The 24912-nt window shown below is 40.0% G+C and overlaps 1 protein-coding gene and 1 long non-coding RNA gene across 2 annotated transcripts in view; both read left to right on the top strand.

Moving 5' to 3' along the window:
* TTC39C (tetratricopeptide repeat domain 39C) overlaps positions 1–24912 on the top strand; it is a 120944-nt gene that overhangs the window by 11316 nt on the left and 84716 nt on the right. The gene's annotated exons all lie outside the window — the stretch shown is intronic.
* LOC116561413 lies at positions 10410–19831 on the top strand. The gene is made up of 3 exons (XR_004273419.1): positions 10410–11154; positions 12001–12003; positions 19821–19831. It is a non-coding gene; the product is annotated as an uncharacterized LOC116561413 (long non-coding RNA).

The following is a 24912-nucleotide window of genomic DNA, read 5'->3' as shown; positions in this document are numbered from 1 at the left end:
GGGTTCAAGTGATTCTCATGCCTCAGCTTCCTGGTTAACTGGGTCTACAGGCGCATGCCATTACACTCAGCTAATTTTTGTATTTTTGGTACAAAGATGGGGTTCCACCATGTTGGCCAGGCTGGTCTCGAACTCCTGGCCTCAACTGATCTGCCTATCTTGGCCTCCCAAAGTGCTGGGATTACAGGTGTGAGCCACTGCGCCTGGCCTCCAAAGTAAATAATCTTGACATGTCATGTTCATGACATAAGTTTCAGTATGCTATGCATCCTTAAGAATACCGAGTGGCAGAAATGAAATAAATTTATTAATGACATATATTCGTATCCAGGATTTCATGTATCTTCAATAATTTATTTGGCTTTAAATATATTAAAAGGAGCTTTCAGTATCACTGTTAAATATTGGCAGGTGATATACAAGTGCAAGCTGGTTTAGCTGTAGTTCGTTGACAACTCAGATGCCACAAGTAGTGTTGCTGTTGGTGACATGGTTTTCCAGAATCGTAAACAAATCTTGATAAACTGTGTATTCAAGCAGTGTAAGGGATATTTGGTGTTTCTACATAAATGGAGATACATTCTAGAACTAAATAAACAGTTTTTCATCCATGTGAACTTCCAGGAGATGTTCAGAAGTTTTGCGGGACATGAGACAGTGTGCTGGATGATCTCACACATTGCAGGATGCCTTGCATCCTTGGTCCCATTCCACTGCAGTCATCATGTCATAAACAGCCCCATAGGTTTACAAAATGTCTCCACTGAGAGGCACTGAGCTTGGGGCTGGAAGGTTTAGGACCAGATTTGGTCTCTGTGGCTGAATCCACCAGCTGCTTAGAATAGCACAGCGGTGGGCTCTTTCTGCAGACAAAGTGGGGCTGCAGGAAGTGGGAGAGCTTGTGCAGGCTGGCACAGCTGTGGCTAAAGGAGAGAGGTGGAGAAGGGAGTGTCTCTGTTGGTACCAGGGCAGAGGCCAGGTGCAGGGTTCCTTGAGAGGTACAGATCCCGAATATTGGACTCCCTGGGTCACACTGCCCCTAAACATCAGTCACACATATGCTGCTTCTAGGGCCCTAATGGCTCCAAAAAAGTATGTCAGCTCAGGTTTTTCTGTCCCTTGCCACATGGATGGAGAACCACTGAGATTCTTCCCTTCTTCATACTCCACCTGGACCTAGCTTATAGGATCTGTGTCTGTGCAGCCTCAAGGTGACTTTATTTTCCTGCCCTGTTCCCACCCAACTCTTCCTAACTTTGAATCTCAAAGTGTAAACTGGTCTATATGCTTCCCAGGAAGTGAGCAAGTCTTTTCTTTCGCTAAGTAGGTGATGCAAGTAAAAACAAATACAAATTTAGTTAAAAAGCAAAGGCCAAATCCCCATGAATCAGAGCGCAGGTGCCCCAAAGTTCCATAGTCTTTAGGAGCATGGGATGATTCTAAAATGTGAGGAAATAGGGTCAGATGCTTCATGATTTTCTGTTGAGCTTTTACTTAGAAGTAATTAATAAGGAAAGGAAACCCACATAATGTAATATCTTCTGGGGCACTATGATACACAGATAGGCAGAGCTTTCCCTGGTCCCACCCTCAACCATGAAATCAGTTGCATCCCATAATACATGTTAGTTAGCTCAGCCTGTTTTACGTGCTCAGCTGCACCACAAGTCCCCTTTTGGGTGGGGCTTTTCCAGGAAAATACAAGTCTGAGCGTGGTAATACGCCCCACTCCCAGTGCCCGCAGTGGAGTGTTATTTGCTGCTCTTCCCACTTTGGCCCTCTTATCACATGGATTATTGTCTTTTCTGCCCCCTCCCCCCCCCATCTGTGGCAGCCATCCTTTGCGTTGTACTTCATGTAAATTATCACTCCATAAAATAAGCATCAAAGATGAACAGATTTGCAAATATTTGTATCATTCTTTCTCTCTTGCAAATGAAACTCTTTGGTGCTATTCTAACAGGACAGGACAAAAAGAGGGAAAATGACATTTTGAATCCAAATTCAAGTTGAATTTGCTAAATGACAGAAGCAATTAAGAAGCAACCACCTGGCACAGTGGCTCACAGCTGTAATCCCAGCACTTTGGGAGGCCGAGGCAGGCAGATCACTTGAGGTCAGCAGGTTGAGGCCAGCCTGACCAGTGTGGTGAAATCCTGTCTCTATCAAAAGTACAAAAATTAGCCAGGCATGGTAGTGGGTGCCTGTAGTCCCAGCTACTCTGGAGATTGAGGCAGGAGAATTGCTTGAACCCAGGAGGCAGAGCTTGCAGTGAGCTGAGATCATGCCACTGTGTGAGACTCCCCCCCAAAAAAAAAAAAAAAAAAAGGCAATTGGATTAAGCTAAAATCCGTGCTGCATGGCCTCTAGGATCACTTCCAACAGAATGCATCATTGGCAAGGCTTTGAGTATTTCCCCTTGCCCGCCATTTTGAATGGTGAATTGCAAAATCTCGAGTTATATGTTGTTGACTGATTTCTGGAATACGAAATAACTTGGTTATCTTTCTGTCCTGCAAATTAAGCTCACCTACGTCTTTATTTAGGTCTAAAATAAAGCAGCATGTTGGAATTCATCAGCTGCATGCTTGTCTAATGTGACTATTTTTTTTTTTTTTTAAGACAGGGTCTTGCCCTGTCATCCAAGATGCAGTACAGTGGCATGATCATAGCTTACTGTAGTGTTGATCTCCTGGGCTCAAGTCATCCTCCCGCCTTGGCCTCCTGAGTAGCTGGGACTACAAGCATGTGCCACCACACCCAGCTGATTTTTTATTTTTTAGTAGACATGAGATCTTGCTATGTTGCCCAGGCTGGTCTTGAACTTCTCAACTCAAGCAATGCTCCCACCTCGGACCCCAAAGTGCTGGGAATATAGAGTGAGCCACTGCACCTGGCCTGATGTGACCTTGGCTACAATGGGGCTGCTTTTCCAGGCCTGCAGTTGTTGAAGGAATTGGGCTACTGACTTTCCGTAACATTATAGCCAAGTTTGCATTGATTTAGTTGCACAAAAAAGAGTTTTGTTTACATCTGGAATGTCATTTGCTTCAGCTGCCAACCATGTGGATCCAAATCTATTTTTGGTTATTTCTGTATTGATGATTGATGAGACACTCGTTACTTTGAGTTATCAAAATTACAAATTAAACTAAAAATTACTCCTCTTGAAATAGCAGGAGAGAAACAAGGAGGTGGTAAAGGGCTGTGGTATGGGGGCAATGGCTAAACTACTTCCAAACTACGTAGAAGTTTAGTCAAAGTGTTGGGACCTGCTGTGGTGGAATTCTCAGAGATTGTTGTTCTGGAGAAATTGACAATGTAAAAATGGCAAGGAGAGAATGCTTGAGTGTTTTTCTGTAGCCCTTGTATGACATTTTGGATCTGGGCTGGGCTTATGAGAGAGAGTAATTGAGGTTAACTTGAAATTGGGAGCTTTTCTCCTAATGGAAGAATGTTGAGTTGTAAAACAAAACAAAACTTCATCAAATAGCTATTCTGTTAATTTATTCTTAAGGAAGCCAGTGAAATAGTGACATAAGCCCAAATGAAATTTTCTCAACCTATGCTGTTCTAAAAACAAAAGAAAAATGTAGATGCCTTAGTGAAAGGTGGACATCTTCTATGAATTCAGAGTTGTTTACAGAGAACTAGTTCACACAAAATTTTATTATGAAGAATGTGTCTAGTTTCCCTTTGAAATGACTTTTAATTGAAAAATAGAGAAGTCCATAATATTTTAATTTTTATTTATGTATTTTTAATTATTTTTTTTGAGATGGAGTCTCACTTTGTCACCCAGGCTGGAGTGCAGTGGTCTGATCTCAGTTCACTGCAACCTCTCCCTCCCAGGTTCAAGCAATTCTCCTGTCTCAGCCTACCAAGTAGCTGGGACTATAGACACATGCCACCACACCTGGCCAATTTTTGTGTTTTTAGTAGAGACAAAGTTTCACCATATTGGTCAGGCTGGTATCGATCTCCCGACCTCCAGTGATCCACCCATCTTGATCTCCCAAAGTACTGGGATTACAGGTGTGAACTACCGTGCCTGTCTGTAATATATTTAAATTATTCCGTAAAATTAATTAGTGTTTGGCTTGCTTTATAAATAGATATGTAGGTTTTTTGTTTATTTTTGAAATGGAGTCTCACTCTGTCACCCAGGTTGGAGTGCAGTGATGCCATCTCAGCTCACTGCAACCTCCGCCTCCTGGGTTCAAGCAATTCTCTTGTCTCAGCCTCCTAAGTAGCTGGGATTACAGGCATGTACCACCACATCCAGCTAATTATTGTATTTTTACTAGAGACAGGGTTTTTCCATGTTGGCCAGGATGATCTCAAGCTCGTGACCTCAGGTAATCCACTTACCTTGGCTTCCTAAAGTGCTGGGATTACAGGTGTGAGCCACCACACCTGGCCAGATGTGTGTGTTTAATCCTCAAAGTGTTCATTGCAATTTGTAGATTATGCCATGTATAATGAAGGAATCATATTATGACTTAAAGCTCTTTGAGAAAATTATGAAAATATCTTGCAAATTTCAATATTTTGGGGTGAATGTGTTTGGCTACATGGGTAAGTTATTTAGTGGTGATTTCGGAGATTTTGGTGTACTCATCTCCCAAGCAGTGTACACTGTACCCAATGTGTAGTCTTTTATCCTTTACCCCCTCCCACCCTTCCCCCACTGAGTCCCCAAAGTCTGTTGTGTCATTCTTATGCCTTTTCGTCCTCATAGCTTAGTTGCCCCATAGAAGTGAGAACGTAGATACTTGGTTTTCCATTCCTGAGTTACTTCACTTAGAATAATGGTCTCCAGCAGCATCCAGGTGGCTGCCAATGTGATTATTTCATTCCTTTTCATGGCTGAGTATTTCATGGTATATTTATACCACCTTTTCTTTATCCGTCAATTGATTGATGGAAATTTGGGCTGATTTCATATTTTTGCAGTTGTGAATTGTGCTGCTATAAGCATGCATGTACATGTGTATTTTTCACATATGACTTCTTTTTTTTCTGAGTAAATACCCAGTAGTGGGATTGCTGCATCAAGTGGTAGATCTATTTTTAGTGCTTTAAGGAACTCTATACTGTTAATAATGAAAATATCTTGATTAATTTTGTTACTTTAAAAATAGTTCTTGTTGAAGGATGGGTTAGAAAGTCTTTTTAGTTGAGAAATGTGGTTTGGATGTCCTCTTTGTAAATTGTTTATCAATGCTGTCTCCATGGGCCATTAGCATAGAATAGAGATGAATTGCTTGTTTATTCTCTATCTTAAGATAGAGAAGGAACTATTGCTGATAAGTTAGGAAAATATTTGATCCACATTAATAATAGATTGAGAAAAACTATTTAAAAATTGACTAATCTGAAGAATTATTTTCAGAACATACCAGTAACTCTTAAGACTATCAGGACTTAGCAATAAATGAATATGAATTAAGCAAAACTAGAGAGGAATATGAATAAAGGTAGAAGTAGGACACTCTTGTAATCATACAACAGTCCATTGATCTTTGCTTAAATGCCTGCACAGGCAAACAATGACAGTGGATGGAGGTCGAATGGGTCACAGATCCTTATTGTTCATGTGTCATTGTATCATGTGCATTTCATCCTTCACCCTTAATCCCAATTCTCTCAACAGCCAGAAGGATAGGGGTTTTTTTTGTTTGTTTGGTTTTGTTTGAGACGGAGTATTGCTCTGTTGCCCAGGCTGGAGTGCAGTGGTACAATCTCGGCTCGTGGCAGCCTCCAATTCCTGGGTTTAAGTGATTCTCATGCCTCAGCCTCCTGAGTAGCTGAGACTACAGGTCAGCCACTGCACTTGGCTACTTTCTGTATTTTTTTTTTTTTTTTTTTTTTAGTAGAGTCAGGGTTTTGCCATGCTGGCCAGGCTGGTCTCGAACTCCTGACCTCAAGTGATCTGCCTGCCTTGGCCTCCCAGAGTGTTGGGATTACCAGTGTGAGCCACTGTGCCTGGCCCTCAAGGATGAGTCTTTTGTCTTCACTTGCACATACAAAATTAAGGTTTACTAAACCCAAGTGAAAAAGATTGTGAGTGAAAGATCTGCTTCCGCCCTAGAGTATACGCTGGTCCCTCCAAAAGAACCCTGTTTTTATGCTGAATAGTATTACGTGGACTTAGCGAGACTGCAGCTCAGTTGTTTACCCTTGTCTTCTTCCAGGCCTCCCAGGCTCAGTGGATTGTACCACTTGAAACCTGGTTTTACACACAAGAAGGCTCTTGGCACCTCCGTCTTGCTCACCTTTTGTGTCTGCCAATTTTGCCTACCAAGTGTCTATTGAATCCACCCACTTCTCTTCATCTTCACTACTACCGCGTAGTCCAGGCCACCCTCACCTCTCACTTGGACACTTGCACTGGCTCAGCTGGCTTCCTTATATCCTCCCTGCCTTTCCTTACCTTTGCCAGAGTGATCTGTTCAACATTCGAGTCTTAATTGTATGCCTCGCCACTAAAATCTCTTTTGCAGCCTCTGTGGTAGGCTGAAAAATGGTCCTCCCAAGAGGTATCTGTGTCTTAATCCCTAGAACCTCTCAGTGCTACCTTGTAAGGAAAAGAATAAAAGGTGCCATGCAGATGTGATTAAGTTAAGGATCTTCAGATAGGGGATTGTCCCCGATTATCTCAGTGGGCCCTAAATGCAATCTCATGTATTCCTGTAAGAGGGAGGCAAGAGAGATTTTACACACACACACAGGAGAAGCCGAAATGGAAACATCAAGAGAGATATTTGAAGACATTGGCCTTGAAGATTAGCGCAACAGCTGCTCTAAGCCTGAATGCAGAGAGTCACCAGAGGATGGAAGAGGCATGGAATGGACCCACCCCTAGAGCCTCCCCAGGGAGTGTGGCCCTGCCAATACCTCGATTTCAGCCCAGTGATACTGATGTCACTCACTCTTCTGGTCTATAGAACTGTAAGAGAACACATTTCTCTTGTTTTCAGCCACCAGGCTTATGGTAATTTATTATAATAGCCACCAAAAACTATTCAGCCTCCCATGGCTTTTAGATTAGGACCAAAATCCATGGCAGGATTTGTCTGGCATAGCTCGGGCCTGCTTGGTTTGCCCCTTCACCATCCACTGCCTTATCCCCCCCCCCTTTTTTTTTTTCATATAAAGATTGAGTATCCCTTATCCTAAATATTTGGGACAAGAAGTGTGTTGGATTTCAGATTTTTTCAGATTTTGGAATATTTACTTATACATAATGAGACATTTTAGGAATGGGTCCCAAGTCTAAACACAGAATTCATTTATGTTTCATATACATTTTATGCACATAGCTTGAAGGTAATTTTGTACAATATTTTAAATTTTATGCATGAAACAAAGTTTTGACTGTGAACATCACGTAAGATCAGTGTGGAATTTTTCACTTGTGGCAGCATGCCAGTGCTCAAAGAGTTTTAGGTTTTGGAGCATTTTGGGTTTCAGATTTGTGGAATAGGATGCCCAGCCTGTATTTTAAAATATTTTTATTGTATTCTTTCTAGGCTGTGGCTGTACAAATCCCAGTTAGCTCATGCTGTAAAATAGACTCACGGATCCCCATTTTATACGGTGGTTTGTAGAAAAACAGAAAAGTAAAATACTTTAAATTGGCAATGACTTTGGTTTTAACCAGCTTAAGAATCCATATTAACCTTCATTGAAAAGATCAATGCTGGCTCGGTGCAGTGGCTCACACTTGTAATCACAGCACTTTGGAAGGCGAAGAGGAGTGGATCACTTGAGGCCAGCAGTTTGAGACCAGCCTGGCCAACATGGCGAGACCCTGTCTCTGCTAAAAAATATAAAAATTAGCCAGGTGTGGTAGCACATGCCTGTAATCCCAGCTACTCAGGAGGCTGAGGCATGAGAATTGCTTGAACCTGGTAGGCGGAGGTTGCAGTGAGCTGAAATCGCATCACTGCACTCCAGCCTGGGTAACAGTGTGAGACTGCCTCAATAGATAAATAAATAACCAGTGCTTTGTCCAATTATGCCATTTGGTAGCTTTGTCTTCCATTGCTGTGTTATTTCCTTGCTCTCTGACCTGTAGTTACCTCGATCTTTCAGATTCTTGACTTTGCTTTGCTTCTTCCTGACACAGGGTTTTCATTGCACCTGGAATCTCTCCTCCAAGCTGACTCAATTTCTAGTTATCCTTCAACCTCAAGTCCACCTTCCCTTTCTGGAGAGGCTTTCCATGGTCTTCCAGCCTCATTTCTTTGCTATGCATTCTGTATGAATCAGGTTCCTTTCCTTTGTGTTCTTACCTCAGTTTGTAATCATGCCCAGACAGCCCTTGCTTTACTTGCTTCTAATATGCACAGATTCCAGTTTCCAGAGTTTAACTAAAAGTAACACCAGTTCCCCACTAATACTGTTCAATTTTCAGCTACTACTGTGTATGAGTTATGAGTAACTGTAACCACTAGCTCTTCAGGCTGCAAATCATTATATATATAACAGATGCACATCATGATCAGTGGCCAATCATGTGACTTCTTTCAGAGTCTGCCTGTGATTGGTCATTGAACCTGTTATTCAGTTCACAAACAGCAAAGAGTGTCCTTGTGTTGCTTCGTTCATTCCTAGTGATGACCCACTGACATTTTACAAAAGGGATAATTCAATGATGACTTTGGCCAACAAAGATGAAAGTGCAGCAAAGAAAAAAGTGGTAACACTGGAAGTGACATGGGAATTAAATATAAAAAGCTGATCTGGAATGTTGACATTGCCCCTATTTGAGGGACTCTGGATGTGCAGCCACAGGCACTTAGTGAAGGGCAGTTTATTAGACATAAAGGAGGAAAGTGGTTGTAAGAAAAAAGATGCAGATGTCACGGAGGAGGTGACACTGGCCAAGAAAAACTTCACAAAGAACTCCTGGAAGGATCTCACAACATTGAAAGCACAAAGGCTAGACTGAAGCTAAGCCAAACTTCGTAAGGAGTATCACAGTTTAAAGTATGATAAGATGCTTACTTTACATCATATATTATCCTACAAGAAGAGGGCATGCGCTGCCCAAAATCCTCTTGATAAGTTTCTTACAAAGAAGGAAATCCCTTTAATGCTCAGTGCTTCTAATATTTTAAATAAGAGTTTATAAAATGTTTTGCTATTTTTTCATTTCCCTAATGTTTATAAATGGTAGAGTTTTAAAATGCTTTTTAATTTTATTTCAATTGTGGTAAAATATACATGAGGCGATATCATTTTATTCATTTTTAGATGTACAATACAGTGGCATTAGTGGCATTAAGTACAGCCATCACCAGCATCCATCTGCAGAACTTTTTTGTCTTTATAAACTTTGTACCTATTAAATGACAATTTCCCATTTCTCCCTAGCCCCAGCAACTGCCTTCTGCTTTCTGTCTCTGTGAAGTTGTTTATGATAGGTACCTGTTATAAGTGGAATCATACAGTATTTGTCTTTTTGTGATTGACTTATTTCAGTTAGCATAATGTCCGTTATAGCACATGTCACAATTCCCTTTCTTTTTAAGGCTGCATAATATCCCATTGTTTGTATATACCACATTTTGTTTACCCAGTCATCCATTAATGGACACTTGGGTTGCTTCCACCTTTTGGCTATTGTGAACAATGTTTCTATGAACATGGATGTACAAATATCTGAGCTCCTGCTTTCAGTTTTTTTGGGTATATACCCAGAAGTGGAATTGCTGGATCATATGGTAATTCTAGTTTTAATTTTCTTTCTCCATTTTTTCTTTTTTTAAGAGATACAGTCTTGCTTCTTGCCTAGGCTGGAGTGCCGTGGTGTGATCAGAGCTCACTGTAACTTTAAACTTGTTGGCTTATGTGATTCTCCTGCCTCAGCCTCCCGAGTAACTAGGGCCATATGCACATGCCATCACGCCCAGCTAATTTTGTTTTTTTGTAGAACTGGGATCTCACTGTGTTGCCTGGGCTGGCCTCTAACTGCTGGGCTCAAGGGATAATCTCACTTTGGCCTCCCAAAACATTGGTATTACCAGTGTGAGTCACTGTGCTCAGCCCTATTTTTAGTTTTTTGAGGAACCACTATACTGTTTTCCACAGTGATTATACTGTTTTACATTCCTATCAGTGGTACACAAGGGTTCCAGTTTTTCTACATCCTTGCCAACAAGGATTTCTTGATTTGTTTTGGATAATAGCCATCCTAATAGGTGTGAGGTGGAGTCTGATTTACATTTCCCCAGTGTTAGGGATATTGAGCATGTGTTCATGTGCTTGTGGTGTTTGTATATATGCTTTGGAGAAATGTTTATTCAAGTCCTTTGCCCATTTTTTAAGTTGTTTGGTTTTTGTGTTGTTGAGTTTTAAGAGTTCTTTATATATTCTGGATATTAACTCCTTATCTAGTATACAATTTTCAGATGTCCATGGGTTGCCTTTTCACTTTGCTGTTAGTGTCCTTTGATGCAGAAAAGATTTTAATTTTAATATAGACCAGTGTATCCGTATTTTCTGTTTTTGTGCGTGCCTTTGATATCACATCCAAGAAACCTTTACCAAATCGAATGTCATGAAACTTTTTCTCTGTTTTCTAATAAGAGTTTTATAGTTTTAACTCTAATGCATAGGTCCTTGATCCATTTTGACTTAATTTTTTTAATGGTATAAAGTAAGGGTCAACTTCATTCATTTACATGTGGATATCCAGTTTTCCCAGCACCATTTGTTGAAAAGATTATTGCCCTTTCCCCATTGAAGGGTCGTGGCATCCTTGTTGAAAATCATCTGACCATGTGTGGGCTCTGTATTCTTTTCCATTCATCTGTATGTCAGTGATTGCACTGGTATAACTCTGTTTTAATACTGTAGTTTTGTAGTAAATTTTGAAATCAGAAAAGTGTGAGGTCTTCCGATTTATTCTTCTTTTTCAAAATATTTAGACTATTTGGGGTCCCTTGAGATTCCCTATGAATTTTAAAATGGATTTTTCTATTTCTGCGTAAAAGATATTGTTTATATTTTGATAGGGATTACACTGAATCGAGAGATGACTCAAGTAGTATTAGCTAATATTAAGTCTTCCAATCCATGGACATGGAACATCTTTCCATTTATTGATCTCATCTTTGACTTCTTTCAGCACTGCTTTATAGTGTACTCTTTCACCTCCCTGGTTAAGTTTATTCCTAAGTGTTTTATTCTTTTTGATACTATTGTAAATGGAACTTTCTTAATGTTTTGAATTACTCATTGTTAGTGTGTAGAAATACAACTGATTTTTGTGTGTTGATTTTGTATCTTGCAACTTTGCTGAATTTGTTTCTTTTAACCATTTCTTGTAGAATGTTTAGGGGATATTTTTGTTTCTGTTTTTGTTTTCTTGAGACAGGATATCACTTTGTTGCCCATGCTGGAGTGGTGTGGCGTGATCACGATCTACTGCAGTCTTTATCTTCCCAGGCTAAGTTGATTGTCCCACTTCAGCCTCCTGAGTAGCTGGAGCTACAGGTGTGTGCCACTACACCTGGCTAATTTGTGTGTGCGTGTGTGTGTGTGTGTGTGTGTGTGTGTGTGTGTGTATAGAGATGGAGTCTTGCCATGTTGCCCAGGCTGGTCTCAAACTCCTAGGCTCAAGCGATCTGCCTGCCTTGGCCTCCCAAAGTGCCAGGATTACAGACGTGAGCCACCATACCTGGCCATTTTTAGGGTTTCCTACATCTAAGATCATGTCATCTGTAAACAGATAATTTTAATTTTTTTATTTCCAATTTGGATGCTTTTTATTTCTTTTCCTTTACTAATTGCTCTGGCTAGGACTTCTAGTACTATGCTGAATAGTAATGGCAAAAGTGGGCATTTTTGTCTCGTTCTGATCTTAGAGGAAAAGCTTTTGGTCTTTTACTGTTGAATATGATGTTAGCTATAGGTTTAATGTTTCGATGAAGTTTTTAAAAAGATCACAGGGCACTTCTGATTTTTCCCATTTATTATTAAGATCAGTTTGTATGCTTTCAGCTTGCATGGTCCTTTTTAGGATCTTATTGTATCACATAAAGTGAGTACTGCCTGTATTCCCTAAGATAATATTTCCCCCAGCTGGACTATCCTCCTTCAGATGAAGAATTTTGTCTGTTTGGCTCACTACTATATCCCCTATACCTAACCTAGCCCAATGTCTATCATGTAATAGGTACTTAGTCAATGATATATGAATGATCCGTACTTTAAACATGAGTTTTTCTGGGTTCCCACATTCTCCAAATGTGTGGATTCCTTATGATAGGAAATTTGTTGGGGTATTAGAGAGTCTCAGATAGACCGTCTCACCAGGAGGATTGCATAAGACTCCAAATTGGTATCTCTTACTTATTTTAAGACTTGCATGTATTAGACATTCTGTGTTGTATTAACTGGTTATTACAATATTGTGGTATTGTCAATTCAGCACTTAGACATGGAATATGGTTCCTTTTGAAATGCAAAATTCACTACAAATGGAAGGTGGTAGTAAAGTGTGGTTAGTGGCAGTGTTGCTGTTGTGAGCTCGAGTTCTTCAAGGAGATCACAAAGAGACTGTGGCATTTTACTCTGGAGTATGACTGTGAAAGGCAGGTACCATGGATCAGGTCAGGAGAAAATATCTTTTAGCTCTTTTCATTCTTCAGGTGACATATTTCTTCAGAGACTTCCCTGCAGATGAAGCCTCAGCCTGGGGTCAGTAAAAATACAACCCAAAATCAGCACCTGCTATGCTGCATATCCATATTCCCTGAGTTGTCAGATGCATGTCTAGTGGCACCATTTATCTCTTATAATTCAAAACCAAATTCTGTAAAGGGTAATATTTGTTTAAAGTTGAGTCCTCTTTATTTTCATATATAAACTAAACATTGATTATGTGCCGACTGTGTTTAAATTACCATGGTAAGTCCTGAGAGGAGACAAAGATGAGTAAGATCTACTCCCTTCCCTCAAGGACATGCCCGTCTGGCGAGGACAATCCACACCGCACCTAATTTATTTTTATTTTTCTTGAGACGGAGTCTCACTCAGTCACCCAGGCTGGAGTGCAGTGGTGTAGTCACAGCTCACTGCAGCGTTGACCTCCCAGGCCCAGGCGATCATCCTGCCTCAGCCTACTGAGTAGCTGGGACCACAGGCATGCACCACCATGTCTGGCTAATTTTTGTAGTTTCTGTAGAGATGGGAACTTGCCATGTTGTCCTCCCTGGTCTTGAACTCCTGGGCTCAAGCAATGCTCCTGCCTTGGCCTCCCAAAGTGCTGGGATTACAGACATGAACCACCAGGCCTGGCCCACACAGCCTATAATTTAAATGGAACCGCATCATGAGAACAATAGTAACAACAGGTGTATTGGTCCACTTGGGCTGCCGTAACAAGACACCAAAGACTGGGTGACTTAAATAACAGAAATGTGTATTTTCTCACAGTTCTAGAGTCTGGGAGTTTGAGACTAGGGAGCCAGCATGGTTGAGATCTGGTGAGGGCTGGCTCTCTTCCTGGCTTGTAGACAGCTACTTTATGGCCATGTTCTCACATGGCCTTTTCTCTGAGTGTGAGGGGCACATGTGAGAGAGTGAGATTTCTTTCTTCCCCTTCTTAGAAAGACTTCAACCCTCTTGGATTAGGACCCCATCCTTATGACCTCATTTAAACTCAGTTACTTCCTAAAAGCCCTGGGTCCAGATATAGTCAAATTAGGGGTTAGGGCATCAACATATGACCTTTTGGGGGACACAATTCGGGCCATAGCAACAGAGATACACGGCACTTATTGAGGACCCCCAGTGTGCCAGGCGCTGTGCTGGTGTCCTCATTCAGTCCCCCATATGCACCTGTAAGATGGGTGCTATCATTTCCCCCTGCTTTACAGATGAGGAAACTGGGACTCAAAAGAATTATTTTCCAAGGACACTTCACTTAGCAGAGCCAGGACTTGAAACCAGGGCCATGGGAATTGAGGGAGCGTCAGAGGCGGTGCCTTGAGGATGAGCAGGGAAGTCTCCCAGCGGGGCTGGGGCAGAGCCAGCATCCAGGCATGTGTTATATTCAGGATCAAGCTGTTCTGTGGCTGCACAAAGGAATGTGTATTTAAAAGAGTGGTGGAGGTGGACACACGTTAGGTTGTTCTGTGTTCTATGTAGAACCATGGATTTTAGCCTTTCCCGCTTGGGCAGTCAGGAGCCATTGGTAGATTTTTTGTTTTGTTTGTAGAGATGGGGTGTCACTGTGTTGCCCAGGTTGGTCTCAAAACTCCAGGCCTCAAGTGACCGATCTCTTGCCTTGGCCTCCCAAAGCTCTAGGATTACAGGTGTCAGCTACCATGCCTGGCACCATTGGTGGTTTTTGAGCACAGGAGTGACATGGATTTGTATTTTAGAAAACTAATTCTGGAGGCATTGTACACAGTAAGCCTGGAGGAAAGAAAACAAGTTAGAGAGCAATTATCATAGCCCACACGGGGCTGGGGAGAGCAAGGGAGATACATATGAAAGGTTTTAGGAGATAGATTCAGCAGGACTCCTGTTTGGTTTCAATTTGATTTTTGGTTGTGGTCGGGAGGAAAAAGGAAGAATTGAGGATGTTCTGGGTCACTAGTTGGATGATACTGCCATACAGAGCAAGAGAGGAAATACAACAACAGGAACAAATTTGAAGTATTAAGCAATGTTATAATTTCGTTGCCAATTTGTCATCAATTAGGAAATGTTACGCCAATTATTTTAACTCTCTTGGGAAAGAAATGTATGTAGTACTGAATATTAACAAAGGACTTGAAGTAGCTGGAGGAGTAATTGGGGGACCATGATTGGGACCACAAGTGATGATTTATTATAATTTAAGAAGTCAGTTAAAGCAGGGGATTATAAAAATAAATTAACATTGAATAAATATCTTGTTATTACTTTTGATGTGGGGCTAAGGCCTTTGCTTTGTGAGTTTGGTGATGGATTTTTAACTTGACTTTCTTGCATAAGCCACAGCTACAATACATTCCTGTGACTTTCAGTATTGGGGTCACTAAAGTGTAGTAAGAGGTTAAAATCATTTGTGAAGCAATATTGGGTGGATGCCCCTTGGTTTTACAAGTCTTTCACATTTATCTTGCTTTCACCTAACCCTAAAGCAACTTTTAAAGTCATCTGCCATTTTCAAATCTTTTCAAAGCATTTATTTATTTTTCATAAATGTAATTTTTTTACATTATTTCGTGTAGTTATACAATGAACGATGAATTCTGTAGTTGTCATTTAACAAGGCTGTATATATTTATATATAGCAATTGTTATATAACAAAGGCAATAGGAATAAACACATTTGGAAATAATCGCTTAGAGACTATCAGTAAGCATGGGGCTTAAGTAGTAAAGAGAAAAGCCCACTGGCTTGAGTATTCAATAGGTGAAGGGCATCTAGTGTGCATGTGCACGCGCCCTCCCCCTCCCCCTCCCCCTCCCCCACTCCATGTTGGTTAATCCAGAGATTTAGGAGAGTGAAGACTGGCTAAGCGAGTTTCCACTGTGTGTTACTTTTGTGTGCTTATGTGTATATAACACAAGGGCAAGTGTAGACATCAGTGTGAAATGATGGTACTATATCATTACATTATAAATTACTGATTATTTCTAAGACAGTTACAAAGAGGAAATATAGACTGTAGGAGGCATTATGCAATGATAGTTTAAAATGAAAGTGGTGTTGGTGGAATTTTGCATTAGATACAATAGTGAAATGAAGTGGATTGAGTTCAGGGGAAAAAGTAGGGGATCTGAGAGTCTGTTGGATTACTAGAGAGAGACGAATGGAAATATTTCCTTCTAAAAATTGGATTTACATGTCATTTGATAATTCATGCCTGCATAGACCCCTAATGCCATCAGTTAAAATTATCATTGCTTCAAAGTGAGGCCACCTACTTTCTGACCATGCTAAAAGCAGAGCTAATGATAGCATCTAAAACAGCTTGCACATACAGTCCATTATAGTAGGAACTCAGTTATTTTCCCTCGATGATTAGCATTGATTCGCTAGCACAGGAAGAGAAAGCTGAAGGCTTTTGGGAATGCTGGGCTCGACCTTGCAGCAAGTCTGTGTCTGATGGAGCTCTGGTGGATGGGTGGGCAGTGAAGAAAGCACTAGCCAGTGGCCCAGCAGCGTGTTAACTATGTAAGAGAAGGGCCAAGAGTGTCATTTGCCACCTTAAGAGACCAAGCAAATTATTGTAAAATGCAATATGTTCCTTAGTTCATGGTCCTTCGGGAATATTGGCCTCTGTCATTAGGTTAGGAATAGCTAGTAAACATGAAATATTTTAGGGACCGCTTTCCTCTTAACCTGTTGCCCTGATTTGCTTTTGTTATTTTAATAATGGAGAGAAATTGAGCCTCTCAATACTTTTAATGGGCGTATTATATTACATTTTCTTTTAACAATTTAAAGTAGTTTGTACAAAAGTGCAGCATATTATAAACAAATATAGATGTCTTTCATACTCAGAATTACATTTTGGAAAATGTTCACATTTGTAAACATTTGCCATATTCACTTTTGCTACCTTTAGAGAAGTAAGACATTACAGATACAGTTAAACTTCCCTTCCTGCCCAGCACGATTCCATTTTCCTCTTTCCCTCTCCAGAGGCCACCAGTGTCCTCAGGCTGGTACATGTCTTTTCCATTCACATCTTATACTTTTATTGCATGTTGTTAACTGTTAACAACATATAGGTTCCTTTTTTCAAATTTGCATAATAAGTATCCTTTGCAGTTTGTATTTTTATCCAATTTGTAAGTGTTGAAGTTGGCCCATGTTGAAATATATTTTAAATCAAGAACAATCCTTTTAATGTCTAAATCAATTATTTCATCATACAAATATATGATGTACTTAGTCATTACAGGTAACCATTTAGGCGGGTTCTGTTTTCTTAGGACCTTAACAGTGCTATAGTGCAGCAGTCCCCAACCTTTTTGGCACCAGGGACTGGTTTCATGGGTGACAGTTTTTCTACGGGTGTTGGGGGTATGGTTTTGGGATAGAACTGTTCCACCTGAGATCATCAGACATTAGATTCTCATAAGGAGTGTGCACAACCTATAATCCACACGTGCACAGTTCACAATAGGGTTTGAGTTCTTATGAGAATCTAATACTGCTGCTGATCTGACAGGAGGTGGAGCTTAGGTGCAAATGATGCTTGCTCGCCCACTGGCTGCTTACCTCCTGCTGTGTGGCCCAGTTCCTAATGGGCCACAGACCACAGTACTGACCTGCTACCCAGGGGCTGGGGACCCCTGCTTTAGTGAACATCTTTTCTTTTTTCCTTATTATTATTTTTTTTTTTTTGAGACAGAGTGTCACACTGTCGCCCGGGCTGGAGTGTAAAGGTGTGATCTCAGCTCACTGCAACCTCTGTCTCCCTGGTTCACACAATTCTCCTGCCTCAGCCTCCTGAGTAGCTGGGATTACAGGCACACACCACTATACCCAGCTAAATTTTTGTATTTTTAGTAGAGATGGGGTTTCACTATGTTGGCCAGACTGGTCTCGAACTTCTGACCTCATGATCCACCCATCTCAGCCTCCCAAAGTGCTGGGATTACAGGTGTGAGCCACTGTGCCCGACTTAGCAAACCTCTTTATACACGTTTTTATGCACATGTGCAAAACATTGCTGGGGTATGTGTCTAGATGTGAAATTGTCCGGTCTAAGGATCAGTTATACTGTATATTGGCATCTCTCTCCAAGGATTTTTACAGGGGCTTGTCTTGTCAATGATACGATATAATTTAAGATGTAAAAAGACTACAAAAGAAGAAATGAATATACTCTGTATATTTATACAGTATAAATAAGGGGTGTGCCTAATGACATTTAGGGTTTTGGGGTTTTTTTAATTAGCTGTTTCTTTATTGAACATTTCCTGTGTACTGAAGCATTGTGGAAGCTTCTGGAGCAATTTGAGAGTAGGTGCCATGACTTTCATAAAAATGTCTATATTCAGTGTCTGCAGAGCAGTACCTTTTGGGGATAAAATAAACAAAACTATGTGTAAGAAATAAGGTCTGGTCTATTCACAAGAAATTTAGAGTCTAGCTGGGATTATATAATATATATGAAAGATATACGTTAATGAATAAAACTAAGTAGTTGAAAATAATGTAATTTGTAGAAGTAGCTTGAAAATTAAGTTGAAGAAGTATATGTTGAAAAAAGAATGAAATAAAAAACCACTCAGTGAGCTGGGTGTGGTGGTACGTGTCTGTGGTCACAGCTATTTGGGAGGCTGAGGTGAGAGGATCGCTTAAGTTGAGGACTTCGAGGCTGCAGTGAGCAGTAATCATGTCACTGCACTCCAGCCTGGGTGACAGAGCAAGACTCCATCTCTAAAAACAAAAATCTATTCAGTGACACCATTCTTTTTTTCCCTACCCCTCCTTTCTCCATCTTAGAATTAAACATTGAGGAAATGAAGTTATTAGAGCATTCATTCAGCAACAGAAAAATACAGTTAAAGGGATAGGAACTGCTTAGGGTCTTCTGATTATGAACCAGGTTAGAGACACTGAGACCAGATGCCCTGTGGGAGGTAGGGCACTCTAGATGTGTCTTGAAGCCCTGCCCATCTTCCGCCTGGGCTGTAGCTGCGCAACACAAGACTACAAGTGTTTGTTACCCGCTATCCCATATTCAGTGCTTTCACACATTTCATGCTGTCTCATATTCAGAGCTCACTGAAGTCTGTTACTGCACTATTAACTCTTACGTCTGTAAAGTCCCTGAGCAAAGGCATGTGGAAAGATGAAGGTTTGCCACCAGGGAAGTTCTAGGGATGGAGAAAATCTCAGGGGTGTGGTATTAAGCTCAATCACGGCAGGCTCAGGAGTGAAGAAGTGGTTTTGCGTCTGCAAAATGTTTCTTAATTCCAGCTCCAACATTTAGCAGTGCACAGGCAGGACAGCATTTTAACTTCTTGCCAAAAGTCTGTACCTCCACTGATTGGGTTTTTCACCTATGGGAATTAAACTTCTCTTCTATAATGGCAGTTGGCTGAAAGAATATTTGTGTGTCTGTCTGTGTGCCTGTGTCTCTGTGTTTAATAACCAGTTTTGCTGGAGCCACAGTGCAAACCCAGGAACATTGGTTTCATTCTGTGTACACATCACTGGGGGCAGGTTACAGAGAGGGCATCACGGAAAAAGTCAGATTTTTTCCAGGATTTGAATCAGGAGTCTGAAGAGCAGAGGGGTGGACGTGCAGAGGCTGGGAGGCAAAGATCAGTCATGTGGGGTGGTTTAGGTCTTGCGCATTTGCTGAGCTGGACCAGAGGACCTGCTTGGAAGAAGTGAAAAGCCATGCTAGCGAAGGCCAGGTGCCTGGTGGGGGGAGGCTCGGAGCCTGGCAGTTGCGTTAGTTTGCTGTGATGCAAAGTGGAAAGAGGTGACTGGTCGAGGACCAGTGGCATGGTGAAGTGTCTTCAGGGTGCACAGCTTCTGTGGCAATTTGGTGTGGACAGAGTCTGGGGCAGGCTCTGTGTAGCAAGCCAGTCATGAGATGCAAGGACCGAGAGGAAGGTTGGTGTGACAGGAACAAGGAAAGGGAATAACATAGAGCAAGAACACAGGAGAACAAAGAAACGTCAGGACCCTCAGCCTTCAAAGGCCTCTGAGGATGCGGGACCATCCACTAGAATGGAAAATGGAGATGTACTTTTGGGGAAAGGATCTTAGATTTGGTTAAACAGAGCAGGCCTTCAGCAAATACAGGAATTCTTAATTTCAGGTAGGAAAATGTTAGCAGTGTCTTCTAATATTTCTTTTCGGAAAGATTTATGTCATTTTAGTTCACACAACTCTGTCTGCCAGCATCATTAACTTACGTGACTTGTTTACAAACAAAAATTCCAACAGCGCCTCTGAAACCTTGCTAGTCTAAGTGTGGTTTGAGGACCAGCGGCATAAGCATCATTTAGGCACTTGTTAGAATGTAGAGTCTCTGGGCAAGGTGTGGTGGCTCACACCTGTAATCCCAGCACTTTGGGAGACCAAGGCTGGTGGATCACCTGAGATCAGGAGTTCAAGACCAGCCTAGCCAACATGGCGAAACTCTGTCTCTACTAAAAATACAAAAATTAGCCAGACGTGGTAGCATGTGCCTATAGTCTCTGCTATTTGGGAGACTGAGGTGGGAGAATCACCTGAACCTGGGAGATGGAGGTAGCAGTGAGCTAAGATCATGCCACTGCACTCCAGCCTGGGCAACAGAGTGAGACTCTGTCTCAAAATAATAAATAAATAAATAAATAAAAATAAAGAATTTAAAGAAAATGTAGAGTCTCTGATCCCAGACCACCTGAGTGAGAATCTGCATTTTAACATGGGGGAAAGGGGAGATTTGTGCACCACAAAGTATTAGATGTTCTCCTCTGACACACTGCCTTCCTGTGGCTTAAAAATAAAACTATAACTTAAAATCTTATGGCATATTCAGTTTTGTTTTCTGAAAGGCTGTAATAAATACCCAAATGCCATTTTAAAAATGCTTATACTGTCAGCCATAGAAATGATGAATTTAGCAAGAAATACACTGTCTGTATTTCTGCTCTGGGATGTAAACTCCATGGGAAGGGCCTCATTCCACTGTTCCACTGCTTGCAACAGGGCTAGTACATACAGGTACTCAAAAAATATTTGTGAAATTTTGTATAAGTAAATAGATGAAATTTAATTATATATTATTGTTTTAAATTAGTTCTGTGTGCACATTTTAAAAACATGCCTTATGTTGATCAAATTAAAAACTTTAAATTATAAAGATAAATGCTTACTCATTGATAATGTAGAAGGAAAGGAAAGCACATACATAGAAAAACCACCCTTTACTCCCACTACTTATAGATTACGTTTTAGGGTATTTCCTTCTGTGACTGTTTTTACATAGTTTGTCTTACTACACATCTTATTTGTATCCTGCCTTTTCCATTAATTATCATGATACAGTAACTGGTTTATTGTATGTCCTAAGCTTTAGACTAGGCATTTGAGATACTTTTCTTGTTTGCTTATTATATCCACATAAGGCTGTATAATTACCTCACCTTTTCACATGAGGAAACGAAGTTTGAGAGTTTGTCTGTCTTACTAGTAGTCAGATTTAGTCCATGATCAAGTTGAGATTTTAACTTGGTAGCATTTTCTAGAGCCTGTGCTTTTTCCAGCCCACTAGAGTATTTCCTTAGTTATGGCTTTTCATTGTAAAATAATATTTTGCTAGGTGAATATGTTTAACTTGGCTAACAGTCTCTACTCCTCAATATTCTAGTTTTCTTGTTTCTCAATACTGCATGTAATAATACAATGAATATTTTTGCATAGAAAATTTTTCTGTATTTTATTTCTCTTAAGGTAGCTTTCTTAGAAACATTTTTAAGCCTCTTGAAATGTACACAGAGAACTTTTCAAAAGATTTGCACCAATTTTCATTCTCACCAGTCACTGTAAATATATTGTATATTTGAATGCCTGTAGACAAAGCAATATGCTTTTTTCCTGCTTCCACAGAAAAAATACATTTAGATGTATTTTCTTTATGCTTCAAATAATATGATTTTTATTTTGCTTAATTGACTTTTGTTACTGAAATACTTAGCTTTCCCTAAATATCAGCTTCTTTAGTACATAGAATATTAGCATGAGATTCATATTCTGCCCTGCTCAAACCCTATTTTAATTAAGTTCACAGTTTCTTAAGAAGATATACATTTACATTAATATATATTTCTGGGTTTTTTGTTTGTTTGTGTGTTTTTTGAGATGGAGTCTCACTCTGTCACCCAGGCTGGAGTGCAGTGGCACAATCTTGGCTCACTGCAACCTCCGCCTCATGGAGTCAAGTGACTCTCCTGTCTCAGCCTCCCAAGTAGCTAGGATTATAGGCACCTGCCACCATGCCTGGCTAATTTTTGTGTTTTTAGTAGAGATGGGGTTTCAGCATGTTGGCCAGGCTGGTCTCGAACTCCTGGCCTCAAGTGATCCACCCACATTGGCCTCCCAAAGTGCTGGGATTACAGGCATGAGCCACTGTGCCTGGCCAACATTGACATATATTTCTTAATATCAGAATTATTCATAAACTGGGGGTTTTGTGGTTGTACAACCTAGTTATTCAACTTTAATGTGTATTTAATACCACTTGTTCTCAAAAATCAAAACACATCATTCTTAGACTATCCTATAGTGTTTCTTTCTTTCCTTTTCTCCCTCCCTTTCTTTCTTCCTCCTTCCTTCCCTTTCTGTCTGCCTTCCTCCCTCCCTTTGTTATTTCTTTTTGGTAGCAGGAAAGCAGATGATATACAGAGAAGAAAACCTATTGTAACAACAGCAAAACCAACCAAACTGACCTTTACTTATATATAGCTTACTTTGATCCTTTAATAAAACTATTGAAGAAGGAAGTATCTCCCACTGCTAATATTTGAAATAATAATAGATCATTATAAAATATAACAGCTCTGTATTGAATCAGGACCATAGAAGAAATAACAAAAAATATATGAACCTGATGTATTATGCATTGTATGCCTATACTGAAATATTTTGTGTGCCCCATAAATATATACACCTACTATGTACTCATAAAAATTAAACATTAAAATAGTATTTGAAAGATGGAACACCGCCTTACTCATTTAGCCATGTTTATTTTGTACATTGCATGTTTATTTGTAGTATAGCTTTCTCAAATATAATCACAATTGCTTTAATATGGCAAAAAATGCATTTTGTTATTAAAACAGAGCCTCTTATAGGTAGGCTTATCTATTATATGTATGATTTTTGTGGTCTAATAGTGCCCCAATAAAATGGAAATTTAAAGATAACATTAAAGTTTAATAATTTGTGTGAGACTAATAAACCAGTGAATTTGGAAAACAAATACACATGTGTGCCTTCCAAAACATGTTATAAAGTTTTGCAATTTTGAAATACTTGATAAACTATAGGACACTAATATATAATTGCATAAGCAGTTAAGGATTCATGAGAATGAGTTGATTTTTAAATTTTAAATACCCTATTTCTGACTTCTTTAAAGAAGTTTTTATGCACTACCTTTTTGCATTTATGCAAGGCTGCCCATAGCCTGAAGGCAGGAGTCAGCTATGCCTGTATGAGTAGGAAATTAAAGGCTTTTACGATTCTGATTTGAAACTTTGAAAGAAGGACGTGATAAATATTTGAGATAAGTGTATATTTTTGGTTAAAACATGTAACATTTTTCTCCTATTTCTATTCTGAAATATCATTTAGTTTTATATAACTTTGAGAAAATACTGCTTTCTTTTTGTGAACTCTGTTCCTTTTCATTAAAAAATTGTAAGTACTATATTTACCTTTTAAGGTAACAGGAAGCAGCAGTGATTGCTGTTTTGAGGTTGTTTTTCTTAAATGGGCTTTTCAAAGACTGGAAGTTATTTTTAGGCTGAGGTGGCAATCAGTGTGTAGGTCAACAAACAGATTTGTTATTTTCTATTGTAGAAATATGTTCTTTGAAACACTGTAATTATTTACATTTTAAATTGTTAAAATTGAAACAATACAGTTATGGAATGAATATCTCAATACATGATTATGTAGTTCTTAAGACATGCTTGCCAACTCAAGAGAAAATTTTGTAATTATGATAGGACTCCTAGCTTAAGAAGTGGCCTTTGTAATGCCACCTTTAATACTTTTCAGCATTCTATAGGTGAACAATTTAAGAACTATATTTGTAAAGTGATATTTTAAAGAGAGCTAATGGTAAAGGCAGGCAATCATTTAAAACATTTTGTATATTCCAGAGACTACTCAAATATTAATCTTGTTTTCAGGAGTAACTTCTTAAGCATGGAAAAGATTTTCGTTTATTTAGACCAATTCATTATTTATTTACTTCATTCAATAAATAGTTACATTGTACCTACTATATGCCAGGCACTATTTTAGTGAGTTTGTTCATTCAGTAAGTCAGCTCTATAACATGGAAAGAAATGGAAACAATTTCACCTGCCTCATAGCCATCGTCAGTAGCTCAGCATAGATAGTCTTCTGTTCATTTGCATGCCAGGCTGTACACTCACTCACTCATTGACTCATTCATTCGCTTATGCGTCAGATACCCATTGAGGGCTTTCTGGGTGCTGATCCCTGTGCTAGGAACTGTGCGGGTATGAGTCATGTTCTGAAAGGTGAAGGCTGAGGATCTTTCGAGCCCAGAGGAGGGATCCAGCCCAACCAGAGGGAGCAGGAAAGGTGGTCTGGAACCAGCACCCTTTGGACCTAGGCCAGAGGCCGAGCAGGAACCATTGAGAACAGAGGCAGGAGGTCAGTGACCCAGGCAAGAGCCCTCACCCCCAAGCCCCCAAATTTTTATTTTGATTTGGAAAATTTATAGGATTAAAGTAATAATTGGAAAGGAAATAAAAATGGAAACATTTCCTATTTTCCCTATTCTTGTCTGGAGACAAACTTAATTTCTATGTTGCTGTTTTTTCTCTTAAATATCCCCTTACTAAATAGTCTGTCCATATTAATTAGACTGGGTAATCCTAACTCAAGAAAGCATTTGGCAATTAAAAGATGAGGGACTTAGGGTCCGACCGTTTTCCTTGGCCTTCATTTCGCTTTGTCTCTCTTTTCTCCCCTCTTCTTCCCAGGCCTGGCTGGCTAGGTGCCTGGTTACCATTTGGCCTCTGAGAAGGGTGTGACTGCCAGCCCCCAGCTCTCCATGCCTGGTCAGGCACTTATATCCCTTGACCTGTTCACCATTTCTCCTTTCTCATTCTTCCCATAATATGTCCTGCTTAAAACTCCTAGGTTCTAAGGGACACCCCTGTGTTGATTGCCTT

Source organism: Sapajus apella, unplaced genomic scaffold (genome assembly GCF_009761245.1).
Source record: "Sapajus apella isolate SASKATOON/1434 unplaced genomic scaffold, GSC_monkey_1.0 scaffold29, whole genome shotgun sequence".
NCBI classification, from domain to species: domain Eukaryota; kingdom Metazoa; phylum Chordata; class Mammalia; order Primates; family Cebidae; genus Sapajus; species Sapajus apella.
This window is presented reverse-complemented; position numbering and strand designations above follow the sequence as displayed.